The following is a 13,721-nucleotide window of genomic DNA, read 5'->3' as shown; positions in this document are numbered from 1 at the left end:
GCGACATCAGGGACAGTTGCGAACAATGTTTCCCCATGCTACAACCATGGACGCAAAAAGCTACATCTAGTAGATAAAAAAGCTTCAACCAAACAATGGAACAGAGGAAAAGTTACAACTATTATGACAAAGCTTCAACCCGCAGATGAAAAAGCTTCAACAAGAGATTAAGAAATCTTCAGCCGGGGGGATTTTTTCGCAAACAAAATGTTGGACACAAAAAAAGCTACAACCCTTACAAAAAAAGCTTCAACCCTAGGTGAAAAAAGTTTCAATCGGCATGGCCGAAGTTTTAATGTGCGAAAAAAGTTTCAACCGGCATAGAGAAAAGCCGCAACCGATGATAGAAAAAGCTTCAACCCGACTCGCCAACGGTGGCAAGCGGCGACGCTGCGAGCTGCATAGCGACATGACAAGGCAGCAACGACGGCGGCTGATAGGTGCTGCAACGACAGAGGGGCTTCGGCATGCTTCATGGCGATGGCTTTTTTTCTACAAGGGGCAACGACTTCCTGCCGAGGAACGCGGGGGGTGCTGCAATGGGGACAAAAAGTGCATCTAGCAGCATGGGACTATGAGGGGGGAAGAGGTCCAGGTGAGGGGGAGGGTGGCCGGCGGCAGGGGCGGTCGGGGTGGGCGCGCGTGGAAGAATAAGAAGAAGAAGAGAGAAGTCAACACGGAGGGGAGGAGGCGGATCTGACAGCTCTGGTTGGCTGCATTGGGCGGCTGGCGCGTGAACAGCCAAAACTGTTTGATCGGCGCGCCGATGCCTAGCATCGCCCATATTTTAATGTAGTAGCAATGGTAAGTAATTTAGCAAGGATAACGACATTGGTCTGTAATCTTTTCAACTTTAATGTAGATCTCGTGGTTGTGTTTTTTCTTATGTACTACAAAATTAACGGTCGGGTATTTTCTGATTTTGTGTGTTTTTTTTTTGAAAAGGAGGCTTACCTCTGGTCTCTGCATCAATCGATGCATGCAGCCATATTATTAAAATCTAAACAAGGTCTTAAGTTCCACGGAAACTCAAAATCTGAGTACAAAAGATAAACAAATCTGTAAAACGGCACACTGCTACCTCTTGAGCACTGCGTTGGTTTTTCCTTGAAGAGGAAAGGGTGATGCAGCAGAGCAGCGTAAGTATTTCCCTCAGTTTTTGAGAACCAAGGTATCAATCCAGTAGGAGGCCACGCACGAGTCCCTCGCACCTACACAAACAAAAAAACTCCTCACAACCAACGCGATAAAGGGGTTGTCAATCCCTTCACGGTCACCTACGAGAGTGAGATCTGATAGATATGATAAGATAATATTTTTGGTATTTTTATGATAAAGAAAAAATAAATATGCAAGTAAAATAAATGGCAAAGGAAATAACTAAGTATTGGAAGATTAATATGATGGAAAATAGACCCGGGGGCCATAGGTTTCACTAGAGGCTTCTCTCGAGAGCAAAGTATGACGGTGGGTGAACAAATTACTGTTGAGCAATTGACAGAATTGAGCATAGTTATGAGAATATCTAGGTATGATCATGTATATAGGCATCACGTCCGAGACAAGTAGACCAACTCCTGCCTGCATCTACTACTATTACTCCACACATCGACCGCTATCCAGCATGCATCTAGAGTATTAAGTTCAAAAGAACAGAGTAACGCTTTAAGCAAGATGACATGATGTACATGGATAAACTCATGCAATATGATATAAACTCCATCTTGTTATCCTCGATGGAAACAATACAATACGTGCCTTGCTGCCCCTACTGTCACTAGGAAAGGACACCGCAAGATTGAACCCAAAGCCAAGCACTTCTCCCATTGCAAGAAAGATCAATCTAGTAGGCCAAACCAAACTGATAATTCGAAGAGACTTGCAAAGATAACCAATCATACATAAAATTGATCATAAACCCACAATTCATCGGTCTCAACAAACACAACGCAAAAGAAGATTACATCGAATAGATCTCCACAAGAGAGGGGGGGGGGACTTTGTATTGAGATCCAAAAAGAGAGAAGAAGCTATCTAGCTAATAACTATGGACCCGTAGGTCTGAAGTAAACTACTCACACTTCATCAGAGGGGCTATGGTGTTGATGTAGAAGCCCTCGGTGATCGATACCCCCTCCGGCGGAGCTTCGAAAAAGGCCCCAAGATGGGATCTCATGCATACAGAAAGTTACGGCGGTGGAATTAGGGTTTTGGCTCCGTATAAGGTAGTTTGGGGGTACGTAGGTATATATAGGAGGAAGGAGTACGTCGGTGTAGCAATATGGGCCCCACGAGGGTGGAGGGTGCGCCTGGGGGGGTAGGCGCACCCCCTACCTCGTGCCTTCCTAGTCGATTGATTGACGTAGGGTCCAAGTCCTCTGGATCATATTCGTTCCGAAAATCACGTTCCCGAAGGTTTCATTCCGTTTGGACTCCGTTTGATATTCTTTTTCTGCGAAACTCCGAAATAGGCAAAAAAAAAGCTATTCTGGGTTGGGCCTCCGGTTAATAGGTTAGTCCCAAAAATAATATAAAAGTGTATAATAAAGCCCAATAATGTCCAAAACAGGATATAATATAGCATGGAACAATCAAAAATTATAGATACGTTGGAGACGTATCAAGCATCCCCAAGCTTAATTCCTGCTCGTCCTCGAGTAGGTAAATGATAAAAACAGAATTTTTGATGTGGAATGCTACTTGGCATAATTTCAATGTAATTCTCTTAATTGTGGTATGAATATTCAGATTCGAAAGATTCGAGACAAAAGTTCAATATTGACATAGAAATAATAATACTTCGAGCATACTAACTAAGCAATTATGTCTCTTCAAAATGACATGGCCAAAGAAAGTTATGCCTACAAAATCATATAGTCTGGCTATGCTCCATCTTCACCACACAAAGTATTTAAATCATGCACAACCCCGATGACAAGCCAAGCAATTGTTTCATACTTTTGGTGTTCTCAAACTTTTTCAATCTTCATGCAATACATGAGCGTGAGCCATGGACATAGCATGATATGTGGAATAGAATGGTCGTTGTGGAGAAGACAAAAAGGGAAAGATAGTCTCACATCAACTAGGCGTATCAACGGGCTATGGAGATGCCCATTAATAGATATCAATGTGAGTGAGTAGGGATTGCCATGCAATGGATGCACTGGAGCTATAAGTATATGAAAGCTCAACAAAAAGAACTAAGTGGGTGTGCATCCAACTTGCTTGCTCACGAAGGCCTAGGGCATTTTGAGGAAGCCCATCGTTGCAATATACAAGCCAAGTTCTATAATGAAAAATTCCCACTAGTATATGAAAGTGGTAGCATAGGAGACTCTCTATCATGAAGATCATGGTGCTACTTTGAAGAACAAGTGTGAAAAAAAGGATAGTAGTATTGCCCCTTTTTATTTATTTATTTATTCTTTTTTGGGCCTTCTTTTTTTGGCCTTTCTCTTTTTTTATTGGGACAATACTCTATGAATGATGATCATCACACTTCTATTTATTTACAATTCAATGATTACGACTCGATACTAGAACAAAGTATGACTCTGTATGAATGCCTCCGGCGGTATACCAGGATAGGGATGATGCATGAGTGACTTATATGAAAGAATTATGAATGGTGGCTTTGCCACAACTAAAATGTCAACTATATGATCATGCGAAGCAATGTGACAATGATGGAGCGTGTCATAGTAAACGGAATGGTGGAAAGTTGCATGGCAATATATCTCGGAATGGCTATGGAAATGCCATGATAGGTAGGTATGGTGGTTGTTTTGAGGAAGGTGTATGGTGGGTGTATGATACCGGCGAAAGGTGCGGGGTATTAGAGAAGCTAGCAATGGTGGAAGGGTGAGAGTGCGTATAATCCATGGACTCAACATTAGTCATAAAGAACTCACATACTTATTGCAAAAATCTATTAGTTATCGAAGAAAAGTACTACGCGCATGCTCCTAGGGGGATATATTGGTAGGAAAAGACCATCGCTCGTCCCCGACCGCCACTCATAAGGAGGACAATCAATAAATACATCATGCTCCGACTTCTTAACATAACGATTCACCATACGTGCATGCTACGGGAATCACAAACTTCAACACAAGCATTTCTCAAATTTACAACTACTCAACTAGCATGACTCTAATATCACCATCTCCATATCTCAAAACAATTATCAAGTTTCAAACTGCTCATAGTATTCAACACACTCATAAGAAAATTTTGTTATTAATCTTGAATGCCTAACATGATTAAAGCAAATTATCATGCTGTTTTCTAGGACTCTCAAAATAATCTAAGTGAAGCATGAGAGAACAATGGTTTCTATAAAACAAATCTACCAACGTGCTCTAAAAGATATAAGTGAAGCACTAGAGTAAAAACTATATAACTCAAAATATATAAGTGAAGCACATAGAGTATTCTAACAATTTTCGAATCATGAGTGTCTCTCTCAAAAAGGTGTGTGTAGCAATGATGATTGTGGAAAACTAACAAATAAAGACTCAAATAATACAAGACGCTCCAAGCAAAACAAATGTCATGTGGTAAATAAAAATATAGCTCCAAGTAAAGTTATCGATATAAGTAGACGAAAGAGGGGATGCCTTCCGGGGCATCCCCAAGCTTTGGATTTTAGGTGTCCTTAGATTATCTTGGGGTGCCATGGGAATCACCAATATTAGTCTCTTGCCACTCCTTGTTCCATAATCCATCAAATCTTTTACCCAAAACTTGAAAACTTCACAACACAAAACTTAAAGTAGAAAATCTCGTGAGCTCCGTTAGCGAAAGAAAACAAAACACTAATTCAAGTTACTGTAATGAACTCATTATTTATTTATATTGGTTTTAAACCTACTGTATTCCAACTTCTCTATGGTTTATAAACTATTTTACTAGCCATAGATTCATCAAAATAAGCAAACAACACATGAAAAACAGAATCTGTCAAAAACAGAATAGTCTGTAGTAATCTGTAGCTAACGCAATATCTGGAACCCCAAAAATTCTAAAATAAATTGTTGGACGTGAGGAATTTATCTATTAATCATCTGCAAAAAGAATTAACTAAATATCACTATACAAATAAAAATGGTGGCAATTCTCGTGAGTGCTAAAGTTTCTGTTTTTTACAGCAAGATTAGAAAGACTTTCCCCAAGTCTTCCCAATGGTTCTACTTAGCACAAACACTAATTAAACACAAAAAACACAACCAAAACAGAGGCTAGATAAATTGTTTATTACTAAACAGGAGCAAAAGGCAAGGAATAAAAAAAAATTGGGTTGTCTCCCAACAAGCGCTATCGTTTAACGCCCCAAGCTAGGCATAAAAGCGAGGATAGATCTAGGTATTGCCATCTTTGGAAGGCAATCCATAAGTGGCTCTCATAATATATTCATAAGGTAATTTAATTTTCTTTCTAGGGAAGTGTTCCATGCCTTTCCTTAATGGAAATTGGAATCTAATATTCCCTTCCTTCATATCAATAATTGCACCAATCGTTCAAAGGAAAGGTCTACCAAGAATAATAGGACATGAAGGATTGCAATCTATGTCAAGAACAATAAAATACACGGGCACATAATTCTTATTTGAAACAATAAGAACATCATTAATTCTTCCCATAGGTTTCTTAATAGTGGAATCCGCAAGGTGCAAGTTTAAAGAGCAATCATCAAAATCACGGAAACCTAGCAAATCACACAAAGTCTTTGGAATCGTGGAAACACTAGCACCCAAATCACACAAAGCATAGCACTCATGATCTTTAATCTTAATTTTAATAGTAGGTTACCACTCATCATAAAGTTTTCTAGGGATGGAAACTTTCAACTCAAGTTTTTCTTCATAAGATTGCATCAAAGCATCAACGATATGTTTGGTAAAGGCTTTATTTTGACTTTAAGCATGAGTTGAATTTAGCACAGATTGCAACTAGGAAATACAATCTATCAAAGAAAAATTATCATAATTAAATTCCTTGAAATCCAAAATAGTGGGTTCATTAATATTTAAAGTTTTGACTTCTTCAATCCCACTTTTAACAATTTTAGCATCAAGATCTAAAGACTCCGAATTTTTGGAACGCCTTCTAGGTAAAGATGGATCATATTCAGTCCCATCATTATCAAGATTCATACTACAAAACAAAGATTTAATAGGGGAAACATCAATAACTTTTAGATCTTCATCTTTATTATCATGGAAACTAGAAGAACACGCTTTTATAAAAGCAATCTTTCTTAGCACGCATCCTAGTGGTTCTTTCTTTGCACTCATTAATGGAAATTCTCATGGCTTTGAGAGACACATTGATATCATGCTTAGGAGGAATAGATCTAAGCTTCAAAGAATCAACATCAAGAGAAATTATATCAAACGTTCCTAGCCAACTCATCAATCTTAAGCAATTTTTCTTCAATCAAAGCATTGAAATTCTTTTGTGAGGTAATAAATTCTTTAACATTATATTCAAAATCAGAGGGTACCTTATTAAAATTTCCATAAGAATTGTTGTAGGAATTACCATAATTATTAGAGGAATTACTATGATACATCCTAGGATTAAAGTTTCCTCTATACGCGTTGTTACCAAAATTATTCCTACCAACAAAATTCACATCCAAAGATTCGTTATTATTCTCAATCAAAGTAGACAAAGGCATATCATTAGAATCACAAGAAACACTTTTATTAGCAAATAATTTCATAAGTTCATCCATCTTACCACTCAAAACATTAATTTCTTCTACTGCATGCACTTTCTTATTAGTAGATCTTTCAGTGTGCCATTGAGAATAATTAACCATAATATTATCTAGGCGTTTAGTAGATTATCCTAAAGTGATTTCCATAAAAGTGCCTCCCGCGGCCGAATCTAAAAGATTTCTAGAAGCAAAATTCAATCCAGCATAAAAAAATTGTATAATCATCCACAAATTCAAACCATGTGTAGGGCAATTACGTATCATTAATTTCATCCTCTCCCAAGCTTGTGCAACATTTTCATGATCAAGTTGCTTAAAATTCATAATATCGTTTCTAAGAGAGATGATCTTAGCGGGAGGAAAATACTTAGAGATAAAAGCATCTTTGCACTTATTGCATGAATCAATACAATTTTTAGGCAAAGACGAAAACCAAGCTTTAGCACGATCTCTAAGCGAAAAAGGAAATAGCTTCAATTTAACAATATCATTGTCCACATCTTTCTTCTTTTGCATATCACACAGATCAACAAAGTTTTTTAGATGGGTAGCGGCATCTTCACTAGGAAGGCCGGAAAACGGATCTTTAATAACAAGATTCAGCAAAGCAGCATTAATTTCACAAGATTCAACATCGGTAAGAGGAGCAATCGGAGTGCTAATAAAATCATTGTAGTTGGTATTGGTAAAGTCACACAATTTGGTATTATCTTGAGCCATCGTGACAAGCAAGCAATCCGACACACAAGCAAACAAGAAACAAGCAAAAATAGGCGAATAGAGAAAGAGAGGGAGGATGGAGAGAGAGAGAGGGTGAATAAAACGGCAAGGGTGAAGTGGGGGGAGAGGAAAATGAGAGGAAAATGGGAAATAATGTAATGCGGGAGATAAGAGTTTGTGATGGGTAATTGGTATGTTGACTTTTGCGTAGACTCCCCGGCAACGGCGCCAGAAATCCTAATTGCTACCTCTTGAGCACTGCGTTGGTTTCCCTTGAAGAGGAAAGGGTGATGCAGCAAAGCAGCGTAAGTATTTCCCTTAGTTTTTGAGAACCAAGGTATCAATCCAGTAGGAGGCCACGCACGAGTCCCTCGCACCTACACAAACAAATAAACTCCTCAAAACCAACACGATAAAGGGGTTGTCAATCCCTTCACGGTATGATAGATATGATAAGATAATTTTTTTGGTATTTTTATGATAAAGAGAAATAAAGATGCAAGTAAAATAAATGGCAAAGGAAATAACTAAGTATTGGAAGATTAATATGAGGGAAAATAGACCCGGGGGCCATAGGTTTCACTAGAGGCTTCTCTCGAGAGCAAAGTATTACGGCGGGTGAACAAATTACTGTTGAGCAGTTGACAGAATTGAGCATAGTTATGAGAATATCTAGGTATTATCATGTATATAGGCATCACGTCCGAGACAAGTAGACGGACTCCTGCCTGCATCTACTACTATTACTCCACACATCGACCGCTATCCAACATGCATCTAGAGTATTAAGTTCAAGACAACAGAGTAACGCTTTAAGCAAGATGACATGATGTAGAGGGATAAACTCAAGCAATATGATATAAACCCCATCTTGTTATCCTCGATGGCAACAATACAATACATGCCTTGCCGCCCCTACTGTCACTCGTAAAGGACACCACAAGATTGAACCCAAAGCTAAGCACTTATCCCATTGCAAGAAAGATCAATCTAGTAGGCCAAACCAAACTGGTAATTCGAAGGGACTTGCAAAGATAACCGATCATACATAAAAGAATTTAGAGAAGATTCAAATATTGTTCATAGATAAACTTGATCATCAATCTACAATTCATCGCTCTCAACAAGCACACCGCAAAGGAAGATTACATCAAATAGATCTCCACGAGAGAGGGGGAACTTTGTATTGAGATCCAAAAAGAGAGGAGAAGCCATCTAGCTAATAACTATGGACCCGTAGGTCTGAAGTAAACTACTCACACTTCATTGGAGGGGCTATGGTGTTGATGTAGAAGCCCTCCGTGATCGATAACCCCTCCGGCGGAGCTCCGGAAAAGGCCCCAAGATGGGATCTCATGGATACAGAAAGTTACAGCGGTGGAATTAGGGTTTTGGCTCCGTATCTGGTAGTTTGGGGGTACGTAGGTATATATAAGAGGAAGGAGTACGTTAGTGGAGCAACGTGGGCCCCACGAGGGTGGAGGGCGCGCCTGGGGGGTAGGCGCACCCCCCTACCTCGTGCCTTCCTGGTTGATTGCTTGACGTAGGGTTCAAGTCCTCTGGGTCATGTTCATTCCGAAAATCACGTTCCCGAAGGTTTCATTCCATTTGGACTCCGTTTGATATTCTTTTTCTACGAAACTCTGAAATAGGCAAAAAACAACAATTCTGAGTTGGGCCTCTGGTTAATAGGTTAGTCCCAAAAATAATATAAAAGTTTATAATAAAGCCCAATAATATCCAAAACAGGATATAATATAGCATGGAACAATCAAAAATTATAGATACGTTGGAGACGTATCACACATCCCGCGAGAGAGCGCCACATCCGGCTATAAAAATGGTCTACGGTGCCTACACACCTAGCCTATTATTAGCTCGCCATCCAAATTGGCTGAAGATAGCCCGTGCTATCGTCTCCCATCGGCTGCACCCAATAACCATAATCTCCATGTAGTCCGCATGAGTGAGTAACTACCAAATACGGATCCAGGCTATAGCTCTGTAGATAACCTGCAAAATATTAGTGAATTTTGTTCCATTAAAATCATATCATTTCGAGTGTTCCATATAGCCCATAATATTGCACATATTCCTATCCGAAATGTTTAGCTGTGTGTATGTCTACTCCATTAAGCCACATCCCAAAAAACGTGTTCATACTCATTGGAGGAATAACGTTAAAAGTTATATGAATGAATCTTCATAACAGTTTTGTAAGTGGACATTCGAGAAAGACGTGTTTAATTGTCTCGTTTTGATCACAAAAACAACATCTAGATTGACCGACCCAATTCCTTTCCATCAGATTATCTTTGGTTAAGATGACTCCTTTGTGGACAAACCACATAAAGATCTTGATGCAGAGGGGAACTTTAATCTTCCATATGTGCAAATACCTCGACAATGGCCCGGAATCAATTAAGTCCAAATACATGGATTTGACAGAGAATACTCCATTCGTGGTTAACTTCCAACTAATTGTATCCGCCTGATCTGAAAGTTGAATATCCATCAACCTACGTACCAGGTGTAACCAAGCATTCCAACGTTCCCATACAAGAGATCTCCTAAATTGGATATTAAGTGGTACTGGGTTTAATACTGTGGCAACATAATCTTCCTTACGTTGCACAACATTATATATGGAGGGGTATTGTAAGGCCAGGGGCTTCTCCCCTAGTCAAGTGTCCTCCCAAAATCTAGTAGAAGTACCACTACCAATTAGGAACTTCACCTGCTGGAAGAAAGTTACTTTTGTCTTCATTAACCCTTTCCAAAAGGCTGAGTCTGTTGTTCTTGCATTCACCTGGGCCAAAGTCTTAGTCTGTAGGTATTTATTCCGCAAGATTTGCACCCACATGCCTTCGGTCTCCGTCGATAATCTGTATAACCATTTGCTAAGTAAACATCTATTCTTTACCTCTAAATTCTCAATCCCTAACCCGCCCTGGTCTTCGGGTCTACACATAATATCCCATCTAGCCGGTCTATATTTCTTCTTGGCCTCGTCGCTTTGCTAGAAGAAACAGGATCTGTAAAAGTCCAATCTTTTCCGTACCCCTACCAGTACTTCAAAGAAAGATAGGAGGAACATTGGCAAACTCATCAAAACCGAGTTAATCAACACCAACCTTCCTCCATAAAACATGAGCTTGCCCTTCCAGCAGCTCAATTTTTTTTCAAATCTATCTTCTATACATTTCCATTTTTTCTTCGTTAACCTAACTAAATGGTAGGGATCCCATTTCACAACCAAATAAGCTTATGTAATTATCATGTTCTTCTTTAGCTCTCCCAAAGCAGAACATTTCACTTTTATTGAAATTGATTTTGAGCCCAGACAATTGCTCGAAAAGGAATAAAATAAGCTTCATATTCCTAGCTTTTGCACGACCGTGTTCCATGAAAATAATAGAATCATCCGCGTATTGTAAGATGGAGACGCCCCCCTCTACAAGATGGGGAACGAGACCTCCTACTTGGCCACTCTCTTTAGCCCGCTACGATATTAAACATCATAGGAGACATGGAGTCTCCGTGTCTTAGTCCCTTACAAGTCTGGAAATAATGACCGGTGTCATCATTGACCTTTATCCCGACATTGGATTTCTGTATGAATGGATCCACTTGAGACCTCCAGGTATCATTGAATCCCTTCATACGTAATGCTTGCTGTAGGAGGGTCATTTGACCTTATCATACGTTTTTTCAAAATCCACTTTGAAGACAACCTCATCGAGTTTCTTCGAGTGGATTTCGTGCAACGTTTCATGTAGGACTACCACCCTTCTAGGACTTGTCATCCTGGCATGAAAGCAGTTTGAGTGGGTTGCACAACCGAATGTGAAACCTGCGTCAACCTATTCTTGCCAACCTTTGTAAAGATCTTAAAGCTTACATTGAAAAGACATATTGGTCTAAATTGCTCAATGCGAATGGCTTCCACCTTCTTTGGCAACAACGTTATTCTTCCAAAATTGAGGTTGAACAAATTTAGGTGGCCTTCAAATAAATCATGGAACATAGGCATGAGATCACTCTTTATGATATGCCAACATCTTTGATAGAATTCAGCCGGGACCCCATCTGGCCCAGACGCTTTATTATGTTTCATTTGTGTTATGGCATCGAACACCTCTTTCTTAGTGAACGGGGCAGATAACACCTCATTCTCTTCTAAGCTGAGTTGTGGTATGTCCCTGGTCACATTCTCATCAAGAGAGACGAAACTTTCTTTGGGTGCTCCAAAAAGTTTCTTGTAATATTCAAAAATGTATAGTTTTAGATTCTCCTGTCCTACACTTGTACCCTCATCTTGTTCTAGTTGCATTATCTTTTTCTTCCTATGCTTCCCATTAGAAATCATGTGAAAGAATTGTGTATTTTCATCCCCTTGGACGATTTTAGACACTTTTTCTCTAAGCATCCATTTCATCTCCTCTTCTCTCATGAGGTTTGCAACTTCTTCTCGGCCTCATTCTTAATATCTCTCTCAGAAGTACTAAGAAGGATCGATTCTGCTTTCACATCAAGTTTGTTAATAATTCTTATTAATCTTTCCTTTTCCACTTTATATAAACCACTTTGGTGTTTGGCCCAGCCTCTCAAAAACTGGCACATATGTCTAATTTTGTTTTGCCATCTCTCCACACTAGAAGACCGGCCCCCCATGGCTCTGGCCCATTCAGTCGCAATGAGCTCCATAAATCCTTCCCTCTCAAACTATCCCAGTTCGAAAGAGAAAGTATTTTTGTTTCCCACATGGGTCGCTTCCCCGGAAGCAACCAATAGTGGGGTGTGGTCAGAGATGGCCCTCTATAAGGCCTGAACTGTAACCAGTGGATATTTTTGTTCCCACTCGACACTAGAGAGAACTCTGTCCAATTTCTCGTAAGTACGTAGGAACCGGCAAAGAATTGGCCCACGTGGATTTCATACCAGTGAGGTCAATCTCCCTCAAATTGAGGCTTTCAATTATCATATTAAACATGAACGACCATCTCCCATCGAAATTGTCATTATTTTTTCCTCTTGTCTTCTAATGATATTAAAATCTCCCCCAACCAAAATGGGAAGCGTTCATCCCCACAGATTTGAACTAGATCCGCGAGGAATTCAGGTTTAAGCTATGGCTGAGCCGCACCGTATACGGCCAACAAAGCCCATCGGAAACCGTCAATTTTTGACCTTACACGAAATTTGACAGCAAAATCACCATGGACCATATTTAGCACTTATAAAGATTCACACTTCACCCCAAGTAGTATCCCTATGGATCTCCCCCTTGGAGGTAGACAGTGCCAGTCAAATTCAACCCCCCACCCAGAAATGGTGTTGAGAAACCGAGGAGTGAAATTATCTCTACCCATCTCCATCAAAGCCATAAAATCTAATTTTTGTTCTACTGATGTATCGCTAAGGAATTTCCTTTTAGCCAAGTCCGCTAGACCTCTGCTATTCCAGAATATCCCTTTCATATTTCATCAGAGAATTTTTTTTCTTTTGTTTGACTCTCACACTCCGATGAACCGCCGATGTAGGATAAACATTCCTTTTCCAGGGTTTTTTTGGTTTATCCTTCATGTCCTCAACACATTTAACATCGGTGACAGAAGTGGCCTCCAGCTGCAAAGGGGCCACATACCCCTCTGTAACCATATCCTCCTCCTCAACGTCCAAGCACTCCGTGGGGACTAAATCCTCACAGAGACGCTGAAGCCCATTTACTGCAAGATCATTGATATCTGCCTCATTCATACGTTTTACTGCTGCTAGATGTCGTATTAAATCCACAGCTCTATCAGTCTCTAAGTCTAGTAAGTCATTAATTGATTTTTCGGTTTCTTTCTCATTACTACCAAGAGAAATCCCTATGTTGTTGGCTTTATCAATAATATCATGTTTCGAAAAGTGAAGAATTGAACAACTTGTATTAACTGACATACCTGTATGAACTTCGATGTCTCGAAGCTTGGCGGCCCTCATGGCACGCCCCATCCGCGTCCGACTGATCCTGTATCCGATGGCTAAAGCTCCTGCCACTAGACAAAGTGTCCAAAATACCTCCAAAAGACATCACGTCCTCCAGAGCGACACCTGCCGGGCTATGGTCGCCTGCCGTATGCCCAACTGAGTCAGAAGTGATGGGCGACACCCCGGGCTGGACCGTCGGTGAAGCATCAGCCAGGGCGTCAGAACCAGTACCAATCTGATCTGCATCACTGACCAGCGTGGACACCACCTGTGTTGAGCCAGTCACAAGAGGCGACTG

This window comes from Triticum dicoccoides, chromosome 5A (assembly GCF_002162155.2).
Source record: "Triticum dicoccoides isolate Atlit2015 ecotype Zavitan chromosome 5A, WEW_v2.0, whole genome shotgun sequence".
NCBI lineage: Eukaryota > Viridiplantae > Streptophyta > Magnoliopsida > Poales > Poaceae > Triticum > Triticum dicoccoides.
The sequence above is the reverse complement of the archived record's forward strand: the minus strand, read 5'-3'. Positions refer to the sequence as shown.